We start from the raw sequence: 17,954 nt of genomic DNA, 5'->3' as shown, positions 1-17,954 counted from the left end.
TCTCGTAGGTTGCCATTTAAGAGGACACACAGTTAACAAGTCACTCCCCATCAGTGCTGAGCTGTGATCATCTGCCTGGGCTCCACGCTCAAGCTTCAGAAAAGAGAGTGAAAACCTTAAACTAATCTAGCTGCTGCTCAATGGATGACAAATGCTAAACCTGCAGTGCTCAGAGACGGCAATATTTGTGCCGAGTCCCTCTTAGCCACAGTGCTTTAAAGAGTATCAGTCACTTTACTTTAAATGCCGGATGTATAATCCTAATTGCTTCTGTGATAATCCTGCCGATTTATTTTCTTATAAATGGATCTGGGTGAAGATCATTAATGTTAATGGGTGGAATTGACTCATTCCTCAGCCAAGATACCTCAAGAGAGTAAATGGCAGAATTTCAAAATGATCTCTTTCATTTGCGACTTATTGCCTGGAAGTGTGCCAAATTCAAGTCTCAGGGATTGAACTTCCATTGAAGAATTAACAGCAAAGAGTCAACTTACACTTGGTTTTTAATCTTCTTTAATTTATTGAAAGCAATCTTTAATTCGTTCAAAGCAATGCTCATTCCTAAAGTTGTCCCCCGAGCTTTCTGGCTTACTCGACCTCTTAGGAGGGTAGTTACGAGCCAGCTGTGCTGGGTGAAGAGCTCAAAAGGCCAAGCAACATCTATGGTGGGAAACGAAAAGTTGTTGTTTGGGCTGAGACCCTTTAGTCGGGACCGGAAAGGGAGGGGGAGAAGTACAAGCTGGCAGGTAAGGGGACATGGACAGCCATTTTCAGAGTACGGCGCAATCTTCAGTTCATGTTGAAAGTGGAGGCTGCATCACAAAGAGAAGCTTTCTCATTCAAACACTGTACTCCTGCAGGAGCCTGAGGTCCCACACCACAATATTCAGCAACAGTTATTATCCTACAACCATCAGGCTCCTGAGCCTGCGTGGATAACTGCACTCACAACTCTGAGTTGATTCTACGACCTGCAGACCCACTTTCAAGGACTCTTTACAACTCATGTTCTCAGTTTTTTTTAAAATTTACACTATTTGTCTTCATTTGCACTTTGGTTGTCAGTCTCTGTTTATGTATAGTTTTTCATAAATTCTATTGCATTTCTTTTCCTTCCCTCTAAATGTGTGGAAGAGAATGAAATCTCAAGGTACATATACGTACTTTGATAATAAATTTTATTTTGACTTTGGCTTTGATGAGTTGTCACTGCAGATCTGCATGCTGCCTCAGCTTATCAGCAGCTTTCATACAACTCAGTTACCCCGAAACATGATTTTTCCGATACATAAACATGAGAGATTCTGCAGATGCTGGAATTCCAAAGCAACACACACACAATGCTGTGGGAAATCAGGCCAGGCAGCATCAATAGAAATAAATAAAGTCAAAAGTTCGGGGCTGAGGCCCTTCAACAGGACTAGAAAGGGAGGGGGAAGACACCGGAATAAAAAGTGGGGGGAGGGGAACGAGGATAGCTAAAAGGTGGTAGGCGAAGCCAGGTGGGTGGGAAAGGTAAAGGGCTGGAAACGAAGGAATCTCATAGGAGAGGAGAGTGGACCAAAGGAGAAAGGGAAGGAGGAGGGACATCAGGGGAAGGTGACAGGCAGATGAGAAGAGGTAAGAGGTCAGAATGGGGAATAGAAGAAGGGGGAGAGGGAGGGAATTTTTTTTTCAACCGGAAGGAGAAATCGATATTCATGCCGTCAGGTTGGAGGGTACTCCGATGGAATGTAGGGTGTTGCTCCTTCACTGTGAGGGTGGTCTCATTGTGGCACAAGAGGATGGCATGGACAGACATGTCGGATAGGGAAGGAGAATCAGAATAAAGATGTTTGGCCACCAGGAAGATCCGCTCTCGGCAGATGGAGCAGAGCTGCCTGACGTTGTGGTCCCCCAATTTAGGATAGGACTCACCAATGCAGAGGAGACTGCATCAACAGCAACAGGTACAACAGACAACCCCAGCAGATTCGCAGGTGAAATGTTGCCTCACCTGGAAGGACTGGTTGGGGCCCTGAATGGAGGTAAGGGAGGAGGTGAATGGCTAGGTGTAGCACTTCGGCTGTTTGAAGGAATAAGTGTTGGGAGGGAGATTAGCGTGGAGGAACAAATGGGCAAGGAAATCACAGATGGAGTTATCCCTGTGGAAATTGGGGAGGAGGGAAGGCAAAGATATAGGATTCCTTTGGAGATGGCTAAAGTTGCAGAGAACGATGTTTTGAATAAGGAAGCTGATAGGTGAGAGGTAAGTGTATTTTTCAAGACATATCTGGTTTGCCTCCCATGTTCTGCTCTCCCTCCATCAGAGGTTATCCTGATCTAACCATCAGTTTTCACCTTGTATCATGCTATGCCTTCATCAGATATTTGGTCAAGCAACACTCCAATATTTAAAAAGAAAGTCCTGTCCAAGATAGAGGCGGAGTCAGAGATGGAGTTGGAGCAAGCAAATCGGAGGGGAATTCCTGAGCCTGTCCACCTAAACTGGGAGCCAGGTCGGATTGATTCAAGTGCCGAGCCGATTTGGAACGATTGATAAGGCAGGGTGTCGGGACCAGAGGTGAGGATCAGGCTGATTCCGCTTGCTCTTCCGCAATGTTTACTCGTCTCTCCGCGGTGCTGAGGCTGTCAGACTGCTCTGCTGCTACACACTCCCTATCTGCGAGCTTTGTGGCGATTGACCCTGACGTGTGATGAACTGAGACCGAGGCTGTGGGCCTAATCCAGCTGCTCTGGGCTCCAGGTCTATGGACTACATTTGGTTCTGAAAGCTGTTGCTTGCTTTTATTTTCTGCATGATTTGATTTTTTTTTCTCTCTCCTTGTATCTGGGTTCTTCTTAAAATTGGATTCTTTTGGGTTTCTTTAGTTGTGGCTGCCTTGTTAGCAGACAAATCAAGGTTGTATAATTTATACAGTTTGAGAATAAATAAATGTACTTTGAATAGATTGAAAGAGTGTAGAGAAAGTTTACAAGGATGGTGCCAGGACTTGAGGATCTGAGTTATAAAGAAGCATTGAATAGGTTAGGACTTTATTCCCTGGAGCATAAGAGAATGAGGTATACAAAATTATGAGAGGTACACAGAAGGTGAATAGATTCAGGTTTTTTCCACTGAGGCTGGGTGAGACTAAAGCTAGAGGTCATGGTTTAAGGGTGAAATATTTAAGGGAAACCTGAGGGGGAATTTATCATTCAAAGGGTGGTGTGAGCTGCTAGTGAACTGGTGAATTTGGGTTCGATTGAAATATTTAAGTTTGGATAGGTTGAGAAGAGTATGGAGAATTGTGGTCCAGGTGTGGGTCAACAGGACTAGGCAGAACAATAGTTTGGTATGGGCTGGATTAGTCGAGGAGCTTGTTTCTGTGCTGTGGCATTCTATCAGTCTAATCAATCTTCTTCTGATATATTGCTGCCAAGGTTCCTTATTTCAAAAACTCGTCCCTAAAATTTTCCTCCTTTAAGATGACGTTTAGAAACTTGCCTCTTTAACTGAGTTTTTGTTGATCTCCTCTAAGCAATTCTGAGAGTGGCTTAAATTTAATTTGGTAATGCTCACTGAAGTGCAAGCGCTTGTTCATAAAGCTGCATGTAGCCGGTGCAGGGCCCAACAGGAAAGGAGAATTGGAAGCAATCGATGCAGCAACCACTTCACACTGATTAGACCACGCTGAATGTGAAGCCAGCAAGTTCAGAGTATATTATCCAGGCAGCATGCTGTGCCAACTGCTCTCTTTTAATTTAAAAGACTATGGCAAGACTATAGCAAGATAGCAATAACAATCCTCAGAGAGGACAAGTTGAGACCAGACTGTTGACTTAATGACCAAGGCAAATTATTAATACATGTAAATGTACATGGCAAATAAAATTGATCCTTGAAAGCCATTTTACCTCCTGATCTTTTTAATTTTATCTAGACATACAGCACAATAACAGGCCCTACTGGTCCAATGAACCCATAGCACCCAATTACACTCATGTGACTAATAGTTTGTATATCTTGGAATGGGAGAAAACTGGAGCACGCTGAGGAAACTCAAGCGGTCACAGTGAGAATTTATAAACTTCTTAGATAGTGGCAGAACTGAACCCAAGTCACTGGCACTGTAATAGTGTTACAGTAACTGCTACACCACTGCACCAGCCCAAAAGCCCAACTGTCAAGACTGGGATTCGAATCCACGCCTCCAGTGGAGACTGCAACCTGAATGGGACGCCTTAGACCACCCGGCTACCCTGACATATCTTTACAGACTAAATATATTTTTTTATATATCATGTACTCATCCCATTTTCAGAAATCAAAGCAACTTGCAATTCCATATCACCCTGAACAGCTCGGAACTTCCCAAATCACCGTGCGGGAGTGTTTACTAACACCATCTGACAGCAAGCCTCGCCAGAAAATTAGGGCTGATATGCAAGAGCTTGGTCAAGGGAGAGTCTTAAGCAGCATCTTGAGACAGAAGCACATGGGAGTGGTTGCAGGAGTACCTTGGTGCTGGGTGGAGTAAAATGAGGCCTGGACAATAGCTCAAAAAATGTGTATTATGAAGGAGTCAGAACAAGAAAAACAGGGACCACAATCATATCCACAGCACTCCCTGCCTGCTCAGCTATTTGCCGAGTCCATATCTGGTCCTATTCTTCAGGATTATCCTCCTTTCCATTTCCCACAGCCCTCGATTCAGCTGAAAGTCTATCAATCTCAACTCTGAACATGCTCGATAACTGAATCTTCACAACATTGAGGGAAAACATTTCAAATCACACCTTTATCAATAAATTCATTGTTCATCAGTCTCTTGAACAGCCAACCTTAAGCCTTCAGAATGTGCCCAGCCCCTCTAGTGTTCCCAAAGAGAGGCATCCATCTTGACAATTCTCTTGGAAGTCGCTACATCTTCATTCTTGTAAACTCAATGAAAAATTAAGTTCAAGTTACAGATTCTCTCCTCAGAGGGTAAAGGGGATAGCAGTATGAGGAGATTAATAGTTTGGGATCATTGGTAACCATGGAAAGTTTACAATGTGGATTGAGATCATCTGGTCTAAGTTGATCCAACCTAACCACTCCTTCCAGCGTTATGGATATCAAAAGCAGAATTAGCAATGAAACAACAGAGGAAAGAATGCAACACTATACCAGGAGACAATTGTGTAAGAAATACTGAGACCATATAGCTGATGAATGTTATGAGAGTAAATTTAATGTAAAGAAATACCTCATGGAGAATGTACTTCAGATATGCAAAGTCAGGAGGTGCTGAGTAGTTTCCTCCGAGCAGAGGATGTTAAAAGGTTCAATGGAGATGATTAAAATCACTTGGTGGTGCGTGCAAAAAGAAAAAGCTTCCATTACCAGGAATGGTGAAAGCCAGAGCTCAGAGATTTAAAATGACAGGCCAAAGGGCCAAAGGAGAAATGTGGAAACTTATTAAAAATATTCAGCAAGCTAGTGGTCTGAATCTAAAGGTCAATGGAAACAGATTCAACAAGAACATTCAAAAAGGGAATTGCATAAGTATCAGAGAAGGGAAAGTTTGCATGTTTTTGGGGGAAGAACATGAGTGATGGAAGAAGGGCACAGGGGATATAACTGAGACACTTTTTCAGCATTAGTGGACTGAACAGCTTCTATCTATAATAACATAACAATTACAGCATGGAAACAGGCCATTTTGGCCCTTCTAGTCTGTGCCGAATGCTTACTCTCACCTAGTCCCACCGACCTGCACTCAACCCATAACCCTCCATTCCTTTCCTGTCCATATAAATGACAAAATCGAACCTGCCTCTGTCACTTCTACTGGAAGCTCATTCCACACAGCTACCACTCTCTGAGTAAAGAAGTTCCCCCTCGTGTTACCCCTAAACTTTTACCCCTCAACTCATGTCCTCTTGTTTGAATCTCCCCTACTCTCAATGGAAAAAGCCTATCCACGTCAACTAATGCTGGAAGTGGACGAGAGGAAGATTTTGCTCACACAGAACGTAGCTGAAAACTGAGGAGATGATACAGGCAGAGTCATACAGCACAGAAACAGGCCCTTTGGCCCAACTGGTCCATGCTGACCCAGATTCCCTTCTAAGCTAGTCCCATTTGCCTCCCTCTAAACCTCTCCTGTCCATGTATTGTTTAAATGCTGTTGATATATCTGCCTCAACCATTTCTGCTGGCAACTCGTTTCATATACTGACCACCTCCTAAGTGAAAAATTCGTCCCTCAAGTTCCCTCCTAAATCTCTCCCCTCTCACCTTAAACCTCTGCTCTCCGGTTCATGATTCTCCATCCATGGGAAAAAGACTGTGTGTATTCCCCGTCTGTGCCTCTCATAATTATACACACAGAGACTCTCTCAACATTTAAGAAGTATTTGAACTTCCACCTTCAGACTGTGTCAGTAAATAAGGTTAGTATAGGTGGGTTGATAATGGTAAGCATGGATGCAGTGGGCCGAATGGCTTACTTCTGTGCTGTATCACGCTAGGGCTCACTGCATAACAAAATGGGTCAACCTCTGTCAAACACGGTGCATTTTAGATCATCTCAGGCCACTGGAGTGAATGTGGCTCAAAATCGTGACAACATTTTCCCCACCAATCATCACCTTAGAATTACCAATTGCCTTACTCTCATTACTGCATCAGGGAGCTGGCAAGGACACAAACACAAGAGGTTCTGAAGATGCTGGAGGTCCAGAGCAACACACACAAAATGCTGGAAGAACTCAACAGGTAAGGCAGCATCTATGTAGAGGAATAAAGAGCGAGCATTTCAGGCCAAGATCATTAGGAAGTCCAGTCAGCCCCCCTTATCCATGGGGGATTGATTCTGGGAACCCCGCGGATACCAAAAAATGCAGATGCTCAAGTCCCTTATTTAACCTGTCACAGTGTGGTGGATCTTAGGACCCAGCGGAACCCCGGACTTTATTTAACCTGTTTCAGTGTGGTGGACTTTAGGACCCGGCGCAGCTCTGAATCCGCAGTGTTTCTTTTCATGAAAATAATCATGATCACGATTGAAAATAAGGTGGAAGTAATAAAGCGATCAGAAAGAGGTGAAACGCCATCGGCCATTGGAAAACCGTTACGCTACGGTCAGTTAACGATCAGAACAATTTTAATGGAGCATTTTTTCACATGCTCTGCCCAGATGAAAGCTACAATTATTACTAAGCAACGCAGTGGTTTAATTATTGAAATACATATGTTTCTTAAGTGTTTTATATGCATAGAAAGGTAAAATATATACTATATACTAAGAAAAACGTTTGACTAACTGACGCTAAATAATACCGGATGTACCTGTTCCAACTTCAAATCCAACTTAAAGACGGACTCAGGAACGGAACTCGTTCGTAACCCGGGGACTGCCTGTACTTTTAAATCATCTCTAGATTACTAATAATACCTAATACAATGTAAACGCGATGTAATTAGTTGTTATACTGTATTGTTTAGGGAATAATGACAAGAAAAAACTAGTCTGTGCATGCTCAAACAACGAGTGCTGGAGAGAGAACTTCCAGGTTTTCCCAATCCGTGCATGCGGAACCCGCGGATAAGGAGGGCCGACTGTATAGGAACCTGAAGAGATGTACATTTTAGGAACAGCTTCTTCCCCTCTGCCAGCAGATTTCTGAACAGTTCATGAACCCATGAAAATAGCTCACGATCCAGCTCTCTTTCTGCACTATGTATTTTTTTAATATTTGTTATTCTTATAGCTTATTATTATTGTACTGTACTGCTGCTGAATAATCCATTTCACAACACAAGTCAGTGATAATAAACCCATCTACAAGCACCCAATCTGATTGTTATCACGCGTCTGTTTGTGTGATCCTGCAGTATGCAGATTGGCTGCCGTGTTTCACTACAACAAAACGTGCTGGGCTATCGCGAGGCAGCGAAAGGCACCATACAAATGCACAACCTCTCTTCTTGATGCCACTGCGTCGCTGTGAGCACACAGGACCAGCGATGGCTGGGTCAGACAGCACCAGGGAGACAGAATGGGGAGGAAATTTAAACCGCAGTGAGATCAACAAGATTTCAAAGTGGAACTTGTGTGCAGGAGAAAGCTGGTAAAATGACTAATAGATGTTTTGCTGACTGCATCCTGGGAATAACAGGAGAACAGATTAGACTAGGAAGCAGAGACAAATGCTTATTATAACCTTCACTGGAAGAACTACACAGGCAAGCAGCAGCCTACGACAACACTTCTAAGAATCCGTGTCACTTCTCTCTTTGATCGGCTTAGCTCATTCTCGGATGATGTCTTTTGCTCACTTACTGCCTGTTGTTGATAAACTGAAAGGAAATTGCTAGTCTTAATATGGAATACTGTGAAATGTACAGTAACCCATGTAGTGCCACAACTGCTCTGGATTCCACAACTCCTAGCTCATCCGACGTAAGATAAGAGATTCACTTAGTATGACACATGAGGTCATCTGGCCCCAATGGTGGCTACTGGGCAAGAATCTGTAAAGCCCCATTCTCCCCACCTTATCTCTCTGTAGCCCTCTGTCCCACACTCATCAAAGCCCTTTTCATTACTTTGCCACGTACAACACAGAACACTAAAACACTGTACTGGCCCTTTGGTCCATGATGTAACTGCCGACCTTATAACTGCCTCAAAGATCAATCTAACTATTCCCTCCAAAATAGTTCACCATGTGTCTATCATCCATTTGCCTATCTAACACCACCCTGGCAATGCATTTCTCGTTCACCACTCGGTGTAAAAAAAAACCTCTGCAAATCCCCCTATATTTTCCCCCAATCACCTTAAAATTATGAAATTATGCCACCATTCCTACCCGAGTAAAAATCTCTGGCTATCCACTCGACGTTAAACTTATTATCAAAGTATGTGTACAGTATACAACCTTGAGGTTTGTCTTCTCGCCAGCAGCTACAAAACCAAGAAACACCACAGAACCTGTTTAAAGAAAAACCGCACACAAGCCTATCAAACACCCAACCTGTGAAAAAAGAACAAAACGCACAAACAGCAAAAAGCGAACAAATACACTCGGAACATTAAACATTAAGCTGTAGAGTCTCCAAAAGTGAGTCCACAGCCAGTCCAGAGCTGACGGCCGCGACTGCGGCCGCTGTATCTCTCAGTTTAGTGCTGTCGATGGCTGCAGACCACACCACAGATGCAGTTCCGCGAAGCGACTTGATCAAACTGCACAAATAGTAAAGTGCGTTCAGCACTGAGGACATTTAAACTGCAGCCTAAAGTGGGTTCACAGCCATGAGCCCAAAGGCGATGGAACCTTGCAGGATGGGATCCAAGACTCCAGTCAAACACCCTGAGCACCCGTTCGTTTCCTACTCTTGTCCTCGTCAACTTTAATCTTGCTTGATGTATTCATCGGTGCAGAGTAACGGAGCCGACCACAGGTTTGTGTTCCACCATTAGGAATCAATGTCGCCTACATCACCGAAGCTGAACTCCATTCTGAATCCCCCAAGAGACTGCAGAACAGCCAGATCGTTCAGTCAGCTCAGAAATGAATTCTTAAAGGGAAAGTTACATGCTGCAATCGATAGCAGTTCAAAAGAAGAATAACAACAATAATTCAGAAAATGTGCAGCTTGAGTAGTTTATGGTTAGGTTGAGTTGTTCTCTTAATCTTGGCAATTTACTTACTTTAGTGACCACACAAGGAGACATCATCAGTACGTTGTTAATTGTGGTGAGTCCTTCGAATGCCTGGCCTTTATATAATGATCAATCTGCTGATTGGTCACCATGTTAGGTTGTGATGTGGGGAGGAAATCTCATCGCTGATTGGGTGTGTGGTGAATTGTGCCTTGTGGTCATCGGCTCATGAATAGGATCGAGGTCTACGTGTTTGTTTACAGAATATCCAGTAGGTTTTGTAAAATGTCAGCAAGAAGTCACCATTGGGCACTGGCGCCATCTTGCTAGAAGTGCCAATCCATGCCTCTTATCACCTTTACTTTATTGTCACCAAACAATTGATACCAGAGCACACAATCATCACAGCGATATTTAATTCTGCGCTTCGTGCTCCCTGAAGTACAAATCGAAGTAACTGTAATAAAAATTTAAATTTTAAATCATAATTAAAAAATAGAAAAGGGAAAGTAAGGTAGTGCAAGTCAGGTCCGGATATTTGGAAGGTACGGCCCAGATCCAGGTCAGGATCCGTCCAGCAGTCTTATCAGTTGGAAAGAAGCCGTTCCCAAATCTGGCCATATGAATCTTCAAGCTCCTGAACCTTCTCCCGGAGGGAAGAGGGACAAAAAGTGTGTTGGCTGGGTGGGTCTTGTCCTTGATTATCCTGGCAGCATGGCTCCGACAGCGTGCGGTGTAAAGTGAGTCCAAGGATGGAAGATTGGTTTGTGTGATGTGCTGGGCTATGTTCACGATCTTCTGCAGCTTCTTCCGGTCTTGGACAGGACAACTTCCATACCAGGTTGTGATGCACCCTAGAAGAATTCTACAGTGCACCTATAAAAATTAGTGAGGGTTTTAGGGGACAGGCCAAATTTCTCAGGAAATAAAGGTGCTGGTGGGCCTTCTTGGCAGTGGACTCTGCTTGGTTAGACCAAGTCAGGTCATTTGTGATATTCACCCCGAGGAACTTAAAGCTTTTGACCTGTTCCACCTGCGTACCACTGATGTAGATGGGGTTGTGTGGTCCGCTACTCCTTCCTAAGTCAACAACCAATTCCTTTGTCTTGCTGACGTTGAGAGATAGGTTATTGTCTTTGCACCATGCCACCAGGTTCTTAATTTCCTCTCTGTACTCAGACTCATCATTACCCAAGATACAGCCTACAATTGTGGTGTCATCAGCAAACTTATATATTGAGTTCGATGGAAACTTGGCTACACAATCATGGGTGTACAGTGAGTACAGCAGGGGGCTGAGTACACAGCCTTGTGGGGCACCAGTGCTCAGAGTGATTGTAGAGGAGAGCTTGTCCCCTATTTTTACAGCCTGGGTCCTGTCTGTCAGGAAGTTGAAGATCCAGCTACAGATCTGAGTGCTAAGACCCAGGTTCCAGAACTTAGGAATCAGTTTATTTGGAATGATGGTATTAAAGGCAGAGCTGTAGTCAATGAAAAGGAGCCTTACATATTCATCTTTATTCTCCAGGTGTTCTAAGGAGGAATGTAGTGCCAGAGAGATGGCATCTGCCGTTGACCTTGTACCCCTCTACCAAGCCACACTGACCTTCCTTTGCTCCAAAGAGAAAAGCCCTGGGTTGCTCAACCTTTCTTCATGAGACATGCTCTCTAATCCAGGCAGCATCCTGGTAAATCTCTTCTCATACTTCCTAGCACGAAGCAACTTATATTAAGGGTTAACATGCAGAAGACTGGAATGAAGGTGGCAATGCCCAGGATTGGAAAAAGCTGCAGAGGGTTATAGTCTCCTCGCCATTCTGGACATCTTCCAAAGGTGATGTCTCAAGCAGGTGACATCCATTATGAAGGACCCTCACCATCTAGTACATGCCTTCTTCTCAATCCCATCGTCAGCAAGGAGGCACAGCAGCCTTAAGATGTACACTCAACATTTTAGGAACTGTCATCAGATTTCTGAATGGTCTATGAATATTCTCAGTATTTTGCTCTCTTGTTGGAGCATTTATTTATTCTTATTGTAATTTGCAGTATTTTTTTTTGTATTGCAGAGTACTGCTGCCGCACAACAGTAAAATTCACGAAACAGTGATTCCGATTTAATGCATCGAATGGCCTATCTGTGGAATGTGGGACAAAATCTGAACAGAAGGTTTCAATGATATGAAGCTCTCTAATAGTAACCAAGAAATCTTTAGCCTTCAGTCAATGACACTTACGAATCAGATTACCTGATTATTACACAGCTTTGTGACAGGTATGGAAATTAGACGCCACATTTCCAACAATATTATGTTCATTGAAGTACTTCATCGAATGCATTGCACTTGGGATGTCTTGAAAGGCCCCATTTAAATTCTAGCTTCCATTTCATTTGACAGTATTTTTAATATAGAAATATGTGTCACAATGAAAAAAAACATTTATATCACAGCAAACCTGTGCTGTTGCCTGCTTAATGCAAAATATCAAAGAGAACATGTAAAATCTACTGAATATTTATAGAATTATTCTTGACCCTGTCAGTCACGCAAGATATTCTCCCTTCACTCCAGAGCTATATCTAACAGCTATCATGAAAGTTAAATATTCAAAGATTAATTTTAATCATGTCAATAAGTTAAGTTTGAATTTCTGTTCCCTTGTACTTGAGCCTCCCCACAAAATATATTAAAGAAATATAATAGAATTCACTCCGCGCTGTTAGCAGACAGAGCTGGGATAAGAGTCAGCAAACCTCCCACAAGGGCATTCATACTCACTAATCTTATTTAAGAAACAAGATTTGTGTTTATCAAGGTGAGTGGAATCAACTCTTGTGAAAAGAATACAGATTAAAACTCTCTCCAGACCACCTATCGACAGGTACAGCACTGAATACTTGCAGTGTAGAGTTCCGGCACCAAGTAGACTCAGTGGGGTCAGCACAAGTTAAAAGGAGATAAAACTCCCCTTGGACTGATTTATCACTAACTGCCACGCAAGGAAGCACGGGTCAGATAGAGATGTAGCTTTGCAGGCGGCACACGGTGCAGCTGCTAGAGTTACTGCCTCTCAGCTCCAGCGACCTGGATTTGATCCTGACCGCTGGGATTGTTAGGGACAACTTTTGCATGCTCTCCCTAAGACCATGCGAGCTTCCTGTGGACGCTCCAGTTCCCTCCCGCATCCCAAATATGTGCACATTAACTGGCTCCTAAAATTACCTAAAGTGTAGACAGGTGTAAAAATCTGAGGGAAGCTGATGGGAATGTAGGCAGAATATAATGGTTTAGTACAGATGGGTGATGGATAACACTGTTGACTCAGTGGGCCGAGGAGTCTGTATGTCGTTGTAACTCATATTAACAAGCATTAGGGTCCAGAACCAACTCTACCTCAGCAATGGAATACTACGGACCACCTCTTGTTCTACCTCTTTCTGGTATAATATATATTCTGTGCATTTGTCTGTACCTACTTGCCTGTGATGCTGCTGTCAGAAAGTTTTTCAATGTACCTGTGCGACATGTCATTGGGTAAATTTAAAGCAGAGGTTGATAGGTTCTTCATTATTAAGGATGTCAAATGTCAACGGGAGAAGTCAGGCGAATCGCCCTTTATTCTATCTTGTCAAAGAAGTTTTATGGTCAGATTGTCACTCTGGGTAAAAATTCAATGCCAGTGCCTTCAATGGGATGAGGGAGATGGGGTACATATAAGAAGCCAGAACTGAGATGCAGAGATATCAGAAGGTTGGAGGCTTAGGGGAAGTCAGAGATTGGAAGGAAAAAGACTCTGGTTGGATTCATGCTCCTGGGCATGAATATCGCAGAGGATCAATCCTGGACCCAACATATTGATGCAATCACAAAGAAAGCATGTCAGGAGCTCTGCTTCATTATGAGTTTGGGGAGATTTGGTACATCGCAAAAGACACTCATTCCCATCAACTTCCCTCATCAATTTGGCGTATTGTGTGCAATTCTGGTCATCTAACTACAAGAAAGGTATCAATAAATTTGAAAGAGGACAGAGAACATTTACAAGATTGCTGCCGGGCTCGAGGACCTGAGCTATAGGGAAAGACTAATAGCTTAGGACTTTATTCCCTGGGCTGTCGGAGAATGAAGGGAGATTTGAGTAAGCTTTTCTCACTTCGGTAAGTGTGACGAGAACTATAAGTCATAGGTTAAGGTTGAAATTTGAAATATTCACGAGGAACCCGAGGCGAAACTTCTTCCCTCGGAGTGTGGTGTGAGTGTGGAATGAGCCATCAGTGGAAGTGGTAGATTTACCTACACGTTGTGAAATCTGCCCCATAACAAAATAATTCCACAACGCAAGTCAGTGATATTAAACCTAGTTCTGATGCTGGTTCAGTTGCAACATTGAAGAGAAGTTTGGATAGGTACGAGGACGGCAGGGGCCTGTTTCTGTGCTGTAGTGCTCAATGATTGGGAATCCATAATGTGGGTACAGCAGCACAGTGATTAGATTACCACACCCCTTATTTTTAGAGAAAGGTCAAATCCACCCCCCCCCCCCAAGGGTAGTTGTCCAACTTCATTCATTTAATTAAATACATTTAGATAAAATCAAATCTACTCTTGGTAAAGATGAAATGGCAGGATTGCCATAAAGTCCTATTTGGTCACTAATATCTTATAAGAATGGACATCTGTTGTTTTTACCCACCAGGCCATACCACAACTTCAGATGCACCAGTGTGGTTGGCCCTCAATCTGTGTCCTGAGTTCAGAAGTAATTAGAGATGAGATCCACACGCAATGAAAGAACACAGTCACCAGTGCAACACGCACAAACTGCTGGAGGGACTCAGCAGGTCAGGCAGCATCTACAGAGGGAAATAAACAGTCCACCATCAAGACTGGAGTAGAAGGGGGCAGAAGCCAGAATAAGAAGGGAGGGGAAAGAATACAATCTGGCAGGTGATAGGTGAGAGCTGGTGAGGGACTAGGTGGATGGTGAGAGAGTTTGGACGAAGTAAAAAACTGAGAGGGGTTTGGTAGAAGGGGTAAAGGGCTGGTGTCACAAGGGTCAGAGACCTGAAACATTGACTGTTCATTCCTTTCGATGCTGCCTGACCTGTTGAGTTCCTCCAGCATTTTGTGTGAGTGTTACCCTGGATTTCCAGCATCTGCAGAATCTCCTGTGCTTTGGAGAGTAGGTTTCCTTCTTTGAAGAACGGCAGTGAGCCAGTTCAATTTTTTATGGCAATTTCTATTACTGTCACTAAACCGAGACTATCAATTTCAGATTTATTAAATTATTTGGATTCACGTAATTAAATAAATCTGAAATATACCTCAGCTGCCTTGGTGAAATGAGAAAACATGACTGGGTAATTTGTCAATACTCTTGTAACTTCACCACCATGGTATCATGCCCATGTCACATATTAAGGATGTCAACTGATTTAAAGATAGTGTGGAGCATTGAAGTAGAGGCCAAGTTTTGATCTTTTTATTGAAGCCTACAAATTTATAGCACTGGCCATTTAATCCATCATTTTTGCACCTACCAACATAATGATAGAATAGACTACAAGGGCCAAATATGTAGTTCCCCTTCTATTTTATGTCCTTTGATGTAGGAACACTAAATGCACACTCCTGCCAGATCTAGCACATTCACCTTGGAGTAGGTTAAAGGGATGGCACAACATTGTGGGCCGAAGGGCCTATACTGTGCTGTACTGTTCTATGTTCTATTTATCACTTCTCTGCACCGAGGGAGATTTTAGACTCTGATTCTAATCATCACTGCTGATGTCTGGAAGAAAACTGTGAAGGGATTTGTTAAGTTCTTTTTTAATATTCAAATGTAATCATAGCTTTAAAAGAAAGATAGATTTGAGATGCAGTTTGCGAAGCGTCATCTGAATGCATGAATATAATCCATTAATTAGCCAAATTTATCTTATATTTATTAAAATTCCCAACAGGGTACATTAAAGGCCAATCTATCTTTCAGTTTTCCCTGGTGGGATGCACTGACAGGTACCAGTCAGGAGATGGTAGAAGATCATTCAGTCTTTCAATGGTACTCAACCATTTCTTAAATTCCCACCTAATTCGCAGCTACTTCAATTTCTCAGGGACTGACTATCTGTCCCAACCCCCATGTCATTCTTTGATAAAACACCTATGAAGCATATTGGGCCACTTCTCTATGGTAGTTCAAACAGTTACTGTGCAAACTACAGGTTTTCAAAAGCCAAATTTAGGCTTCACTGGAACATGTTTTTGTTGTTATTAGTTCAAAGTGTGACTCCAAGGCTCAGGATATGTTTCTTGTCCCTAATTGTCCTTTCTGGGCTATATCACACTCTAGAATTATGTAAAGACCACTCTTTAAGTAAAGATGACAACAATGTCTTTACTGAGGAACATACACGCAAAGTGCTAGAGCTCAGCAGAGCAGGCAGCATCTTCGGAGGGGAATAAACATAGATGCTCCATTGATGCTGCCTGACCTGCTGAGTTCCTCCAGCATTTTGTGTGTGTTCCTCTGGATTTTCAGCATCAGCAGAATCTCTTTTGTTTATCATTCACAAAAAGGCATCAGTATTTTGTTTACAATGACCTTCAACCTGAAGTATTAACATTGCGCCTCCTTGCACAGATGCTGCCTGACCTGAGTCCGCCCAGCACTCTCTTGCTTTTATATTTAGAGTCATAGAGGATTACAGTACAGAACAAGGCCCTGTGGCCTTGACCACATCAAACTGTTATTCTGCCTAGTCCTACACCTAGACCATAGTGCTCCACACTTCTTCCATTCACATTCTTGTCCAAATTTTGTAATCAAACCCAAATCCACCACCTCTGCCATCAGCTCATATATCACTCTGGTTGAATAAAATGCCCTCATGTTACCCTTAATTATCTCCTAAGATATGATAGGATGCCATTCATCCCATCGAGTCTATACCAGCCCTTAGAGCAATCTCGCTCCCCAACTTATTTCCCAGTGAGCTACGGCCTCTTGTATTCCCATCAACACCACCTATCCTTCTGCCCAACTGCACCTGGGGCTAATTTACCGAAACCAGTTCAGTGTGTCCTTGAGATGCAGGAGGAAGCCAGAATTCCAGTGGAACATTTCACAGGCACAGGGAAAATATGCAAACTCCACACAGACAGGGCGGTTAAGCTGTGAGACAGAAGTTTCAACTATCATCCAGAACAGTTATTTGGTTGCCACACAAGACAACGGCTCTGGACACGTACTCACTGAAGTTTAGTAGAATGAGGGTGATCTCATTGCAATTATTGAATACTGAAAGGCCTAGATGGAGTGGATGTGGAGAGGATGTTTCTAATAGTGGAGGAATCTAGGAACAGACACCACAGCTTCAGAATACAAGAGTGTCCCTTTAGAACAGAGGAAAGGAGGATTATCTTTAGCCAGAGGGTGGTGTATCTGTGGAATTCATTGCCACAGACAGCTGTGGAGGCCAACTCATCGGGTATATTCAAAACAGAGGCTGATAGATTATTGATTAGTCAGGGCGCCAGAGGTTTCAGGGAGAAAGCAGGAAAACGGGGTTGAGAGGGAAAATATATCAGCCATGATTGAACGCCAGAGCAGACTTGATGGGCCGAGTGGCCTAATTCTGCTCCCACACAGAGTTTATGGTTTTACCAACATTAGATTTATTTTATTTTAAATTAGTTAGTTAATTCCCAAGCTGTCATGGTGGGACCAGAACTTGCTCTTCAAATCACTTGTCTAGATCTTTATATCACCGGTCCATTAATATCACCAACATGCTTGCCGTCTATCTCACTTTCACAGTGATGCTTCCTTGTATCTTGGACCTCTGCCCTTTCCCAAACAGTTTCCAATAAATCAAAAACTAATTAACTGTAACAGCTTCTCATCCAGTTGCAGTATCCGTCTACTTAACACACTGAAATCAGCCTGTTTGCTTTTAAAGTATTGCGCTGATGTCACAAGCAAGACCTCGGTGGGGGGGGGGGGGGGGGGGGTAAAGCCATTGCTGGAGAGATACGTTGCCATAGCTACACAGTCTTAGAAAGACAAAGTTTGAAACAAATCACAAATGAGAGAATTCTGGCTAAGGATTGAAATTACAATCAATCCTGGGCACACATGTTGATCTACTATAATACGTCACTGGAGCTGCCGTGGGGAGGGGTAGATAAAGCCAACACAAAGAGCCTATAAACAAATGCACAGAGGGCAGAAGAGAAAGACACATAAGGTATTCTTTGTATTGAAGCCACTTTCATAAAATACGATGATCCAACTGGTGTTAGTCAGCAC

At 43.0% G+C, this 17,954-nt stretch overlaps 1 protein-coding gene across 1 annotated transcript in view; it reads right to left on the bottom strand.

Annotated features, from left to right (window-relative positions):
* The window catches only part of armh3 (armadillo like helical domain containing 3), a 187,180-nt gene that overhangs the window by 13,666 nt on the left and 155,560 nt on the right, over window positions 1–17,954 (bottom strand). The gene's annotated exons all lie outside the window — the stretch shown is intronic.

The sequence above is a fragment of the Hemitrygon akajei genome, chromosome 23 (genome assembly GCF_048418815.1).
Source record: "Hemitrygon akajei chromosome 23, sHemAka1.3, whole genome shotgun sequence".
NCBI classification, from domain to species: Eukaryota; Metazoa; Chordata; class Chondrichthyes; order Myliobatiformes; family Dasyatidae; genus Hemitrygon; species Hemitrygon akajei.
The sequence above is the reverse complement of the archived record's forward strand: the minus strand, read 5'-3'. Positions and strand labels throughout refer to the sequence as shown.